Below are 15353 nucleotides of genomic sequence, written 5' to 3' on the forward strand. Positions count from 1 at the left end.
GACCGGACCCCCCCCCAAAAAAAAACCTGGGGTTGGAAGAAGGTACCAAAGAAATAGATGGGAAAGCACACAATACAGAAAAAACGGGACAGGGCTCTTAGAGGAAGGTGATTTTAAAAGGTTCTGGATGTAAAAAGGTATGGGTGCAATAGAGGATGGTGATATAATTTAAGGCTTCTCTGTATAAGTATATTCAGACTCTGTACTGGGCAAATGGAAAGGTGGGAAAACAGGGAAGGTGTCAAAGAAAACTTGGCCAGGGGCTGGGAAGGTGGCTCAGTGGTAGAGTGCTTGCCTTGCATACTTGAGGCCCTGGGTTTGATTCCTCAGCACCACATAAGCAGAAAAAGCTGGAAGTGGCACTGTGGCTCAAGTGGTAGAGCACTAGTCCTGAGCTGAAGAGCTGAGGGACAGTGCCCAGGCCCAGAGTTCAGGCCCCATGACCGACAAAAAAAAAAAAAAAAAGAAAGAAAGAAAGAGGCCATGAGAAGGCAAGGCAGTCAGGAACCTTAAGGGAAGCAATGGTTGGGAAAATCACAATGGAAGCCAACAATGACACAAAAGTACCAGCAAACAACAATGCTTGTTTATATGATGTGGTTGGAAGATTTTCCTATGCTGATATCCTGTGAGTGATTAAAATATGCATATAAGCTGGGCGCTGGTGGCTCACGCCTGTAATCCTAGCTACTCAGGAGGCTGAGATCTGAGGATCGTGGTTCAAAGCCAGCCCGGGCAGGAGAGACCGTGAGACTCCTATCTCCAATAAACCACCAGAAAACCGGAAGTGGCGCTGTAGCTCAAGTGGTAGAGCGCTTGCCTTGGGCTGAAGAGCTGAGGGACAGCGCCCAGGCCCAGAGTTCAAGCCCCACGGCCGACAAAAAATAAATAAATAAATAAAAAATAAAATAAAATAAAATATGCATATATGCAAATCCACATTTCGCCTAGTCATCTGTATGAAAGACATGGGCAGGGGCCAAGGAGGAGTATTGACTGCTAATCTACACAAAGAGTGAGAAGGAAAGGAGCAGGCAAAGACAAATAGAAAATGCACCTACCTAAGGCTGGGGGCACAGTTCAAGTAGCAGAGTGTTAGTGTAGTTAGAAAGTGCAATACTCTGAATTCAAACCCCAGTTCCAGAAAAAAAAAAAAAAACACCAATAGGGGAAAAACAAAGGGAGCGATAACAACGCTAGATAGGAAATGTACTCATTAAATTACTCATGTAACTGTAACCCCTCTGTTCAGTATTTCTACAATAAAAAACATAAAAATTTTCTCTAATTTTCAAAAAAACACACCAAAAACACCTACCTAAAACTTAAAGAAAACATAGGAAGCTGAAGGTATAGCTCAATGGAAGAATTCTTGCCCAACATGAAAAAAGTTCAATTACCATCAGAGAACACTCATCTACTTGGTATCTGTACATAATATAAATGTTCTCATTTCTCCCACCTTTTTATTATTAAAGTTTTCAAGGATATAGAGAGGTTATTTTAATGAGAAAAACTATATAAAACAGTATTTCTATCACACTACTACTTACTACATATTTATGGTTAAAACCTGGAAGGTAATATATAATAAATTTAAAAGAGGTTAAAATGGCAAGATTATAACTAATCTTTATCTCCAACATATCTTCAATAATAAATACTGCCAATAAATTGACTCAAAATAAATAAGTTTTTTTGCCAGTCCTGGGGCTTGAACTCAGGGCCTGGGCAGTGTCCCTGAACTTCTTTTTGCTCAAGGCTGGAACTCTACCACTTGAGTCACAGCACCACTTCCAGCTTTTTCTGTGTATGTGGAACTGAGGAATGAAACCCAGGGCTTCATGCATGCTAGGCAAGCACTCTACCACTAAGCCACCTTCCCAGCCCTAATAAGTCTTTAATTTCCTGAAAAAATAGCATTGTTAAGCTGAACACCAGTGGCTCACACCTGTAATCCTAGCTACTCAAGAGGCTGAGATCTGAGGATTGTTGTTCAAGGCCAGCCTGGGCAAGAGAGTCCTTGAGACTCATCTCCAATTCACCAACAAAAAGCATGAATGGAGCTGTAGCTCAAGTCGAAAAGCTCTGTTGAGCATCAGAAAAAGCTCAGGGATAGTAGCCAGGCTCTGATTCACAAGCCTCAGGACCAGCACTAAAAGAATAATGCTATTGCTAAATCCCACATTGTGGAGGAGGCTGCAGAGAGCAAAGAGGTAGGTCACTCAGAAAACTAGCAGTCAAAGTTAATTAGTGGTGTCATGAGCAGGCAGTGGAGCTCAAGGCTAAGACTCAAGTGTCTGTAGGTTATAGGCACCTAGTACAACATGTTTGTCAGGGGGCCTGCTACTCTATATGTTCAGCTATGTGTTCAGAAAAAAAACATGGCCACTGAGGACAGTGACATCCCATGTCCTGGGGGTAAAGAGGAGATCTGATACTGGATCTTGCTGATTTATGCTAGAAAAAGCAAAACTTAGAATTTCCGAGAAGTTTATGGATTATGCAATATGTTCACCAGATGTCTGATATTGCCATTTTAGAAAGCTATACAGACAACCAAGGAGAATTATAGCCTATAAATAATGATAATAACCATCATAAAACTGTTTCAATAGCCACCCACTATTTAGGATTTTTAAATTCAACAGTGTCTTTGACCGAGGCAAGGTAATAGAAAAAAATGTTTTAACATATGTTGCTGTGCCAACAGAAAGGCCTTATCTACTAGTATTGGTATACCTCGATTATTTTATTTTTTGTCAGTCTTAGGGCTTGAACTCAAGGCCTGGGTGCTGTCCCTGAGCTTTTTCTCTCAAGGCTAGCACTCTACCACTTTTAGCTACAGCGCCATTTCCAGTTTTCTTGTGGTTAATTGGAGATAGGACTCTCATGGACTTTCCTACCCTGGCTGGTTTCAAATCGAGATCCTCAGATCTCAGCCTCCTGAGTAGCTAGGATTACAGGTGTGAGCCAAGGGTACCCAGCATGCCTCAAGATTTCTGACATGATTTCTGTTGCAGATGTGGATGTCTTCCCAGATACTAATTGTAGAGTTCATCTTTATAAACACAACACTAAATATTCCCTAGGACTCTCAGGTGGTTTGGCTCACAGCATACAAGTATTCATTGTTAATGATGATATCGCATGTTAGTGGTATAGCAGTTTCAGTCCAACATCTCAATCAAGTAATAGACATGATTATAGGAAACATCAGTAACCTCTTCATGACAGTCTAACCTGAAAACAAGTATAGCATTGCTGGGAACCACCAGCCTACCTACTAATAGTAGCCATTTTTACTGTGCAGGACAGACTAAACCAAATTCTGAGCCAAAGAAAGAAAACAATGATGAAGATGATGTTATTATAGAAGATAATGGTGAGCCACTGTGAAAGCTATACAACAGAAAGCCTGGAGCCCTTAACAAATAGAATAAATAAAACAAATTCAGTTTGAGTCTGGCAAGAATTGTTTTATTTCTTCTAATTAAGTGAGCTTAGCAAGTGGTACAAACATAGACTTTAAAAACACATGTTCGTGATCAGAACCTCTCAGAACAGAACAATCATAACATTATGAAACCACCATTTGAATGCTTTCTAAGTTAGGATGTCATAAGGCTTGTAAATTTGGCTAGTTTAAGAACTTTTTTGGGGGGGGCGGGGGAGGCTGTGAAGGGATGTGAAGGGTAAACAAAGGAGGAGGCTGCAATGCTTGATAAGAAATGTACTCATTATCTTGCCCATGTAATTGTAACCCCTCTGTACAGTATGTTCACAATAAAAAAAAAAAGAACTTTTATTTTTTTTTTAGGTCCGGTCGTGGGGTCTGAACTCTGGGCCTGGGTGCTGTCCCTCAGCTCTTCAGCTCAAGGCTAGCACTCTACCACTTGAGCCACAGCGCCACTTCCAGCTTTTTTCTTTTTGCTTATGTGGTGCTGAGGAATCAAACCCAGGGACTCAGGCATGCAAGGCAAGCACTCTACCACTGAGCCACCTTCCCAGCCCCATAGTTTAAGAACTTTTAAAACCTCTGAGCCAATGACCCAGAATAGGCATTAGGACATGAATGTTGCAACCTTAAAATGTTATTAAATAAAACATAAAGTAGATTCATTGCTGGCTCAACTAGAGAGGACAGGGAATGGGGAAAGACTGCAAATGGTTACTGGGTTTTTTGTCAGAGAGAAAATACCCTAAAGTTAGATGGTGGTGATGACTGCACAAATTTGTAAATATATTTAAAAAACACTGACCTATATATATATATATATATATATATATATATATATATATATATATATATACTTTAAATATGTTTTAGTTTTTTGTAGGTCTAAAGATTGAATGCAGAGCCTCATACATGGTAATAAGCATGTGCTTTTTGTTACCTGCTGAGCTACATTCCCAGCCCTATGTGTACACATTAAATGAATTTTATGGTATTTGAATTATATCTAAATAAAGCTGCTAAAATACTATTGAAACAGTAATTTGATAACTGTTAATGACACTTTTAAAGTCTAAACCAAAAGGGCTTTTGCTAATATATTTTTATTTGAAAATTGTGACATTATATCATCAGAATTAATTGAGAACAAGTGATTTCTATTCAAAATAGCTATTTTTTTTTATTGTGAAAATACTGTACAGAGGGGTGACAATTACATGGGCAAGATAATGAGTACATTTCTTATCAAGCATTGTAGCCTCCTCCTTTGTTTCCCATTCCCATCCTAAAATGGCTATATGTTTAACCTGTTGGCCACAGTACAATTAATTTTTCCTTTAATTGTATTGTTTTTTTTGCCAGTCCTGGGACCTGAACTCAGAGCCTAGGCACTGTCCCTGAGCTTCTTTTGCTCAAGGCTAGCACTCTACGGCTTGCCACTTCCAGCTTTATCTGTTTATGTGGTACTGAGGAATCCAACCCAGGGCTTCATGCATGCTAGGCAAACACTCTACCACTAAGTCACGTTCCAAGCCCCTATTAATTATATTCTTTAAATTCTAATGTGGGGGGCTGGGAAGGTGGCTCAGTGGTAGAGCTCTTGCTTTGCATGCCTGAGGCCCTGGGTTCGATTCCTCAGCACCACATAAGCAAAAAGAAAAAAGCCGGAGGTGGCGCTGTGGCTCAAGTGGTAGAGCGCTAGCCTTGAGCTGAAGAGCTGAGGGACAGCACCCAGGCCCAGAGTTCAGGCCCCACGACCGGACCAAAAAAAAAAAATTCTAATGTGAAAAGATTAATTGTATCATTCCTACTCATCTGAAAACTTCAGTTCTTAAGTTCCTAATTATTTTTATTTCTTAATATGCTTCTGTTACTAATTAGACAAATTATTTTCTGAAATTTTTTTTCTACTGCAAGGATCTGGCTTTTCAGATCATTTTCATAACTTACAAAGAGAAGGAAAAATGTTCTTTGATTCTTATCTTTGTGCTAATCTGAAAATTTTCTACTGGTTTGCTGTTTAGATAAGTCCTTCTGAGTGACTACTAAAAAGAGGAGAAACTCAGTCCCCATGTCAACACTTTGTTATCAAGAGAAAAAGGAGGAGAATAAAAGCAGTTGGCAGATAATATCCACAGGACTTACCCAGTTTGGTCCATTAGTTGGAAAAAATAACACAGCAGCAGCTAAAAATACAGGTAATAACTAAATGCTACTTATTATTAATAGAGGCTGAAAATAAAAGGATTTGATGAAAAGTGTTTCATTGATGTCTGAAGTTTCTCTGGAGTTCTGAACTCTTCAGCATCTGCTTTGTAAAAATGATAAATGAATGTAGGGCCTAATACAAATAAAGAAGTACATTTTTTTTTTTTTTTGCGTGTAGGTTCTAGGGCTTAGGCACTGTCCCTGAGCTTCTTTTGCTCAAAGATAGCATTCTACCATTTGAGCCAAGCACCAGTTTGGCTTTTTTGGAAGTTAATTGGAGACAAGGGTCTCAAGGACTTTCCTGTCCAGGCTAGCTTTGAACCATGATCCTCATGTCTCAGTCTCCTGAGTGGCTGGTATTACAGGAATGAGCCACCAGCACTCAGCTGCCTAAAAAGATAGTTTAAAAAGGGGTAGCCAGCTCAAATCCAAGCATACTGAAAAGGACCTTTATATTTTGTAAACACTCACAAGCACATTTGTTCACAATGTTTGTGCTAACAGGATAGCAGAATCACCATCTTTCCTCATAAACTAAAGCATAAGGAAGTCAAAGATATGACCAAGGTCACAGAGCTGATTAGTGACTTAACCAATTCTGTTCTTTATTACTTGAACAGATAACTTACTGTAACACTAAGATGTAGTACTTAGTCAGATGGTTCCACAAATGCCATGCTGAGATTCTTCTAGTGGAAGACTTTATAGGTGGATGATACTTGTCCTAGATATTAATCAGAATGACGTATTATTTTTTCTCATTTTGCAGTAATGTCTATGGAGCCAAGAACTTCTTGTGTGCTAGGTAAGTACTCTCTCAGGACTATGCTCACATCTTGGAATGAAGCATTTTATTCCATGCTACTGTCTAGATCTCAAACAAATGTGAAACAAGTTCATTTTTGTTATTTGCTCAGGCTGATCACAAGTTTGTGATCATCTTAGACAGCCTACTGCATGCTGAGGTTACAGATATATACCACCACATCTAGCCTTTAAACCAAGTTCTTCATAAGATCCTTCTATAGTTTTGCCTCAATAAAAATATTTAGTTCTGGGGCTGCGAAGGTGGCTCAGTGGTAGAGTGCTTGCCTCGCATGCATGAGGCCCTGGGCTCGATTCCTCAGCACCACATAAGCAGAAAAAGCCATAAGCAAAAAAGCCAAGTGAGGCCCTGAATTCAAGCCCAGCACCAACACACACACACATACACACACACTCTCTCTCTCTCTCTCTCTCTCTCTCTCTCTCTCTCTCTCTCTCTCTCTCTCTCTCTCTCTCTCTCTCTCTCTCCAAACAAAAACATAAATCCAAGCAATTAAAACCAATATAGAGAAGTTATCAGAATTATTGGTAGAAGGGATAGTCTACTGAGATAGGAGAAAATGTTAAGCTTCCTCTCCTTTTCAGGCTTGAAAAACTAAGTTGAAGCCACAGAAAAAAGGTTAAATCATGGCAAATGTTGAAAAGTCTAGTTGTTGTTTTTTTCCTTTCCTTTCCCCCTCCCCCATTTTTTGTGCTGGAGCTGGGACTTGAACTCAGGGCCTGGGCACTGTTTTTAGCTCAAGGCTAGCACACTATCACATAACTCACATCTCCATTTGTAACATTTCATTGGCTATCAAAGTTAAGAGTCTCATGAACTTTCCTGGCTGGATTGGCTTCAAACCATGATCCTCAGGTCTCAGTCTCCTGAGTATAAGATTACAAATGTGAGCCACTGAAGTAAGGAGGTCAGGTCTGGCTGGCACCATATTAGCCACACGTTGGACTGCAGGGTCTGGCATTTTGTCTTAATGGTGGGGGAAGAAATCCCCCTCCCTAATCACCTGCCTCTCAGGTAATGTGTGTGTCCAGACCCCTGGAGGCAGGGGCAGGCACTTGACTGATAGGTTACTGATAGGTTACTGAATCTGTCAGTCCAATGCCTGGGAATGGGAATTTCCTGAGCATCTGTCCCCTGTGCCTACCTATTTAGGCCCAGACCAGCCTAGCCACGGGAACACCATGCCACATGTGTCTCTGTGATCGTGTCCTGTGTCCTGTCTCCAGGCTGGTCTCCAGTCATCATGGCATCCCAATTCACCTCTCCATTGGAGCTGAATTGGCCTGTTGGTATTGTTTTTGTTATTTCTTTCCTCTTTAGCATGTTTCCTAGCTGTGTTATGTGTATTTGCGTGCTGCAGGCCTTTGTAACAACTGGCGCCCTGCAGCCTGTTAACTGTATAATAAAGACTCCAATATTCTATATTTTAAAATGTGACTTCTGGGATGATTCATCTTACAACACCACCAGCCAGGCTTTTTTTTTGCGGGGGGAGGGGGCAGGGGGGGACCAGTTTCACTATGTAGCCCAGGCTACAACTGGCAATGCTTCTTGCCTCAACCTAAGTCACCACACCTAGATCAAGGCCTGTGTTTTAAAGTCAATAAAATAAATACAGAAGAGAGTATGAAAGTTCAAATCCCATATAACCACTTACAGATACTAAAGAATGTACGATGGCATCATCTCTGCTCAGTTTAAGTAGCCTTAAAAATACCCACCTTAATTCATTGTTTGACTTTTGACCATATGAGTTCAAGTTATTCTCAGTCTGTATAAGCAAACCTCACCTTTCACTATGACTCATATCCTTGGAATTATACTATAAAACTCAACTGTGATTAAGCGAATCACAAATAGCCTTAACAAAAATGCATACCAGACCCAGGCACAGGTGGCTCACGCCTATAATCCTAGCTACTCAGGAGGCTGAAATCTGAGGATCACAGCTCAAAGCTCGCCCAGGCAGGAAACTCTGTGAGACTCTTATCTCCAATAAAACATCAGATAACAGGAAGTGGCCCTGTGGCTCAAGTTGTAGAGCGCTCATCTTGAGCTGAAGCGCTCAGGGACAGTGCCCAGGCCCAGAGTTCAAGCCCCATGACCAAAAAAAAAAAAAAAAAAGCATACCAAACCATTATCAAATATCAAAGGGTATTAAATCATATAGCTACAATTACACCATAATTATAATTAAAGAAATTGTCTAGTCCACTTTGCATTCCCAACTTGTTCACAATTTCTTGTTCCTTTGAGTTTATTTACTCCAAGTAGACTTGCTTAAATACCATTATCAAGAGTCTGTGATTTTTTTTTGTCAGTCGTGGGGCTTGAACTCTGGGCCTGGGTGCTGTCCCTCAGCTCTTCAGCTCAAAGCTTTGGCTCTACCATTTCGGTCAAAGTGCCACTTCTGGTTTTCTGGTGGTTAACTGGAGATAAGACTCTCACAGCCTTTCCTATCTAGGTTGACTTTGAACCTCAATCTTCAGATCTCATCTCCTGAGTAGCTAGGATTACAGGTGTGAGCCATTGGCCTGGCTCTGTGGCTTTTTTGTATAATCAATGAATCTATGTTTAAAACCTCTGGAGACAAGTAGCCCAAAACTGTACAAATGAAGAGTTTAGCGTAGAATAATACACAAGATAAAACTATATATATACATTTTTTCTTCTGTCAGTCATAGGGTTTGAACTCTGGGCCTGGGTGCTGTCCCTCAGCTGTTCAGTTCAAGGTTAGTGCTCTACCACTTGAGCTACAGCACCACTTCCAGTTTTCTGGTGGTATATTGGAGATTAGAGTCTCAGGAGGTTCCTGCCCATGCAGGTTTTGAACCATGATCCTCAGATCTCAGCCTCCTGAGTAGCTAGGATTACAGGTGTGAGTCACCAGCACCCAGCTAAAACTATATTTTGAAAGACATATGACACAAGAAATAATCAGTATGTAATGCTGAATAAGAGAAAACAATATCCATATAACATGAGCCTAAGTCTTTACACAATTCCAAATTTCATCGATTTTCTACAGCAAATACCTCTCACAACTGAAAATACTTAATACACTTTTTGGGTGTTTAGAATTTACCAGAATAAATATATCAAACAAGTTGGGGGGGGGGGGGGGAGAAGCCAGTGCTCAGACTAACAGTTCCCAGTTAACTAGGGGAAAAAAGTTAAGACAAAAAGCCCAGGTTCCCTAAAATGCAATCCAAGGTACTTCCCGCTGTACCACATGGTATTTATTAAGTTCAGTATTCATTTATTTTTCAGTTTACTACTACTGCTTCTGTGTCCTAAAATCTCCTCACACAATGACCTTAAATAGTTCTAAAATTGTGTTATAATACTATGATCAGATTACCCAGTCAGATAAAATTTAAGAATTGAAAGCTTATGATAATCTTTCAGCCTCAAAATAACATGGGCATCTCTTTTATCACTGGTATCTTTGTTTTTTTGAGACAGTGTTCTCACTTTGTAGACTGGGCTGGCCCAAACACTCACTTTTTTTGGCTTTCTTTTGTGTTGGTCCTGGGGCTTGAACTTAGAGCCTGGGCCCTGACACTGAACTTTTATGTTCAAGGCTGGCACTCTACCACTTAAGCCATAGCTTTACTTCTGGCTTTTTGTTGTACATTTAATCTCTCAGACTTTCCTGTCCAGGCTGGCTTTGAACCACGATCCTCAGATCTCAAACTCCTGAGTAGCTAGGATTACCAGCATGGGCCACAAGTGCCAAGCTGGCCGAAATCCTTGATCCTTCTGCCTTACCCTCCCAGGTTATTAGGATGACAGATGTGTATCACCATGCCCAGCAACACATTCACCTCTGCAACCCTACCAGTACCATGCCAAGCACACAGTGGGTGGTCCACAGATTTTGTTGTTGTTGTTTTTTTATCCAGTCATGGGCCTGAACTCTGGGCCTGGGCGCTGTCCCTCAGCTCTTCAGCTCAAGGCTAGCACTCTACCACTTGAGCTACAGCACCACTTCCGGCTTTTTTTTTCTGCTTATGTGGTGCTGAGGAATCGAACCCAGGGCCTCATGCATGCAAGGCAAGCGCTCTACCACTGAGCCACCTTCCCAGCCCCCAGATGTTTATTTTATATACCATACCTTTTTGTAGTTTGTTACCAGACTTTAAAATTTTAAAAACAGCCAGGCGCTGGTGGCTCACGCCTATAATCCTAGCTATTTAGGAGGCTGAGATCTGAGGATTGTGGTTCAAAGCCAGCCTGGGCAGGAAACTCCATGAGGCTCTTACCTCCAATAAACCACTAGAAAAAACTGGAAGTGGCGCTGTGGCTCAAACGGTAGAGCGCTGGCCTTGAGCTGAAGAGCACAGGGACAACGCCCAAGCCCAGAGTTCAAGCCCCACGACCGACCAAAAAATAAAATTAAAAATAGTGAAATCTTACTACTTTGGGATCTCCAGTTACTTAATATAAAGAAAACAATGTTTACAGTGAAATGTACGGAAAGTATTTAGGTTAATAAACCATTTCAAGTACTAAACAAATTACTAGTAAAATAATTACAGTATTTCTTGCTCAGTGAAATGGGCTTAACTTTTAGCATTACTTTGTTAGGCTACCTGGAAACACTGAATGCATAATTAGCCTACTTACAAACAAAAGAAAGATAACAGAACTCCTAATCACTGGGGACCTTACCAGTATTAACATTTTTTCCAGTGCTAGGAATTCAATCCAGGCCTTGTACATAACAGGTAAGCACTGTGCTACTGAGCTAAATTCTTAACCCTTTAACCTTTTAAAAATCATTTAAAGCCAGCCTGCTAGAGGCTCATGCCTATAATCCTAGCTACTTAGGAGGCTGAGATCTGAGGATCATGGTTGAATGCCAGTGCAGGGAGGAAAGTCCATGAGACTCTTATGCCCAACTAATCACCAAAAAGTGGTAAGAGGAGCTGTGGCTCAAGTGGTAGAGGGCTACCCTTGATCACAAAAGCTCAGGGACAGTGCTCAGGTCCTGAGTTCAAACCTCAACACTGGCACAAAATAAAATTAAAACAATTAAATAAAAAATATTTTAATACCAAGTGCCAATGGCTTACACCTGTAGTCTTAGCTACTAAAGACAATGAGATCTTGAGAACCAAAGTTTAAAACCAGTGGGAGCAGAAAAAATAACTAGATTCCATCTCTAAAAGTAACCAGCAAAAAGCTGGACATCAATGGCTTGCATCTGTAATTCTAGCAACTCAGGAGGCTAAGATCTGAGGATCTGGTTCAAAGCCAACCCAGGCAGAAAAATCCATGATATTCTCATCTCCAATTAACCACCAAAAAGCCAGAAGTAGAACTGTTTCAAAGTGGTAGAACACTAGCTGAGGGACAGCGCTCTTCCCTGAGTTTAAGCCCAAGGAATGGCACATAAAAAAATAACTAGAGGGGCTTGGAAGGTGGCTCAGCAGTAGAGTGCTTGCCTCGCATGCATGAGGCCGTGGGTTCGGTTCCTCAGCACCACATAAACAGAAAAGGCCGGAAGTGGCGCTGTGGCTCAAGTGGTAGAGCACTAGCCTTGAGCTGAAGAGCTCAGGGACAGCACCCAGGCCTACAGTTCAAGCCCCACGACTGACCCAAAAAAGTAGGAAAAAGGGCTGGAGGTATGGCTCAAGTCATAAGTACCAGCCTAGCAAGCACTAGGCCCTTAATTCAAATCACAGTACATCCAAGAAAAAATAATTCTTATCTACAAAGATTCTATAATTCATACTTCTTTCACAGACAGATGTTATTTTGCATATATTTTTCTACATTATTCAATAAGCAAGAAACAGCCTATTTTCTAAAAATAGACTACTAACATTTTTACCATCTTACATTAATTAAGAACAACAGAATAAATCTCCCGAGGAATATGAGACAAATAATTAAGCCTATTGTCAGGTGAAAGCACAAGTCAGTGATTTATATGTGAATATATGTACATACCAATGAATCATACTTACTTATGTTGATACATACGTATGTATGTTCATTTTTAAAGAGATGGCTCACATCTGTAAGGCTGGCTACTCAGGAGGCTGAGATGTGAAGATCTTGATTCAAACTCAGCTTGGGTAGAAAAGTCTGTGAGACTCATATCTAAAAACCCGAAGTGGAGGTGTGACTCAAGTGGTAGAGCACTAGCCTTGAGCAGAAAAGCTCAGGGAGTTTCCAGGCCCTGACTGAGTTCAAAGTCTAGAACTGGCACCAACGAATAATGCCAAAATAAATTGTTTTTCATTATAAAACTAATACTTCTTGTTGGTTAAAAAAAAAAAACACAGCACACCTCATTTGAAATTCAAAGTAAAATGATTTTCATCCACTTGCTCTTCTGTAAGTCTCCTCTAGTATTCTTCCCCGTGTATTTTATAAGAAATCATTTGCACTAATGGAAGGACTACATAGGCATATGTCTCTGTGTTTGTGGATATAAATCTTTTTAGCCGCACGCCTGTAATCCTAGCTACTCAGGAGGCTGAGATCTGAGAATCGCGGTTCAAAGCCAGCCCAGGCAGGAAAGTCCCTGAAACTCTTATCTCCAATAAATCGCCAGGAAACCACAAGTGGTGCTGTAACTCAAGTGGTAGAGTGCTAGCCTTGAGCTGAAGAGCAGAGGGACAGTGCTCAGGCCCAGAGTTCAAGGCCCACGACCAACCAAAAAATAAATTAAATCTTTTTAATCCATTTGAACTTTTTTCCCCTCTGTAGGTATGGGGCCTGAACTGTGGGCTTGGGTGCTGTCCTTCAGCTCTTCAGCTCAAGGCTAGTGCTCTACTGCTTGAGCCACAGCACCACATTTGGCTTCTGCTTATGTGGTACTGAGGAATCGAACCCAGGGCCTCATGCATGGAAGGCAAACAGTCTACCAGTGAGCCACCTTCCAAGCCCCAGCCATTTGTACTTCTTAAATGGCAGAAAGAATAGAAGTCAAGCACTAGTTTCCCATGCATGTTCAATACAGAGTAGTACAGTTTTTTAGTAATGGTAAACCAAATGCACTTAATATTTTCTGCTTGGAGGCTATATGAAGCAATAGCAGAAGAGTGGTGGCCTGGAGGTCTGAAAGTGGGTTCTCATCTAAGTAATCTGGCAGCCTTAGGCAAGCATTGGAATCCAGAACCTCGGTTTCTGCTTTTAAAACAAAAGGGTTGGTCAAAGATCCTTTCCAATTCTGTAAAATGTTATAATTCTAAGATGGCCGTCTGTAACAGTATTCTCTTGAACTGGCTAGAACAAATGGTACTGGAACAAAAAGAGAAGAATTTCCACTGTACAATGTTATCAAGAGTAAATTTCGAAGTTATTAACTATCGAGATTTAGTTGTGACAGAAGTAATGACAATTATGTTTGGATGAAAAGTAGTGGATTATTAAAATCTGAAAGATTTTGTTACAACGGTTTGGTGGGTTGTTTTTGGAGGTGGAGAGCGTATTGCTTAGTTTCAGCAATCACTATTTTCTTCCCTCAACCCACGGCCCCCACAAAATTTAATTGTATTGAGCAGTTAAAATAATGAAAGGGAGCGTCTACTGGCTTTTAGGTGTTACAGATACGCTGGGAAGGCTGACTAGGGCAAGAGAAGGTTGGAAAGAATTACCCACTAATTTCCTCTTCCGGAAGCTCTTTGGTCTCAATTCTTTCTGATTCACTCGCCCTTGCCAGACACACACCATCAGGCACAACACAAGTCACAGGCAGCAGATTGGGGATGGGAGGAGTGGAGAGTCCCCTTTGATCGTATTTTTTAACAAAAGTTCTTTGACTCCATTTACCTTAGTTGTCACAAGATTTAAGAAGGCAGACCCAAGGGCCTCGAGCCACCCACCCGCCCACCCACGCCTTCCTTGGACAGCCCGAGAACATCGGCCAAGGGCCCCAGTCCGACTTCCCCCGTCAAAGGCGGGCGCGGCCTTCCCGCCCTCCCCAGCTACGCGGGAACGGAAGTGGAGGGAGGGGTGAAATATGGAGGGGCGGCGGGGAGGGGAAGGGAGGGGGAGGCAGGGAGGGGAAGGGAGGGGCAAGGAGGGGAAACGGGGAGGGGTAGGGACGGGAGGAAAAGTGGGGGTAAAGCCTTCAGGAGCCGTACCCACCGCTCCTCGAGCCGGCCCCAACCGCCAGTGGCGAGCGGCTCGGTCCCGAGGGGAGGGTCCCGGAGGAGGGGCGGCCCGAGCCCCAATCTCGAAATGTCAACTCCGCTCAGCGGCCGGGTCCTAGCCTAGGAGAAAGAAACGGAGGTCTCTTCGTCTCCCTCACTCGCTTGCTCACCAGCAGGTCCGTGCCCCTGAAAGAAGCCGCTGTCCGGAACGAAGTACGTCCACTTCTGGGCCTCCTAACGACACCGGGCAGCGTCCGTCCTATTCTTAGGCCAGGGCCCGGCCCAGGCCGACTCCTTCCCCCCCCCCCACCGGGAGGTCGGACTCCCGCCTAGCAAAGCCCCTCCTTCTCCCCCCCCTCCTCTCTCCGCCATTTTCAAACTTACCCTTCGGACCCAGGCGTCCCTAGGTTAGCGCTGCAATCGCTCAGGGCGCAGCCAAGGTCCCGCCACTTCCCGGAGCCGGAAGGGGGTAGCAAGAAAAAAAATCCTCACCCCCCCCCCCCCCGCACCCATACCCCCCCCAGCTCGAAACATTAACCTGACGGAGCGGGCGCACATGCGCAATGGCACCTTTCCAGTCCCCGCCTCCTAGCTCAAGCGATTTCCCCTTCAACCTTAAAGATGATTGTCCCCTAGGCTTTTTGCTTGCTGAACTGGGACTGGGGAGTAGGGATAAAGGTGAACGTAGGGGAAAAAGTAAGAAGCGAGTGACCATGTGACGTTATTACTGTAGACCAGGCACTGTGCGACA

General features: G+C 42.5%; 1 protein-coding gene across 4 annotated transcripts in view; it reads right to left on the reverse strand.

Moving 5' to 3' along the window:
• Positions 1-15070, reverse strand: part of Xiap (X-linked inhibitor of apoptosis) — a 47096-nt gene extending 32026 nt beyond the window's left edge. The window contains exons 1-2 of one of the 4 annotated variants that reach the window (XM_070039774.1): positions 14987-15070; positions 14598-14722 (exon numbers count right to left, since the gene is read on the reverse strand). The gene's annotated coding sequence lies outside the window, so the exon portion shown is untranslated. Of the gene's footprint in view, positions 1-14593; positions 14723-14772; positions 14894-14986 lie in introns of those variants that run through there. The other 3 variants (XM_070039775.1, XM_070039778.1, XM_070039773.1) reach the window with 3 other exon arrangements.
• Positions 15071-15353: the final 283 nt, after the last annotated feature.

This window comes from Dipodomys merriami, unplaced genomic scaffold (assembly GCF_024711535.1).
Source record: "Dipodomys merriami isolate MVZ:Mamm:240054 unplaced genomic scaffold, mDipMer1.0.p SCAF_3, whole genome shotgun sequence".
NCBI classification, from domain to species: domain Eukaryota; kingdom Metazoa; phylum Chordata; class Mammalia; order Rodentia; family Heteromyidae; genus Dipodomys; species Dipodomys merriami.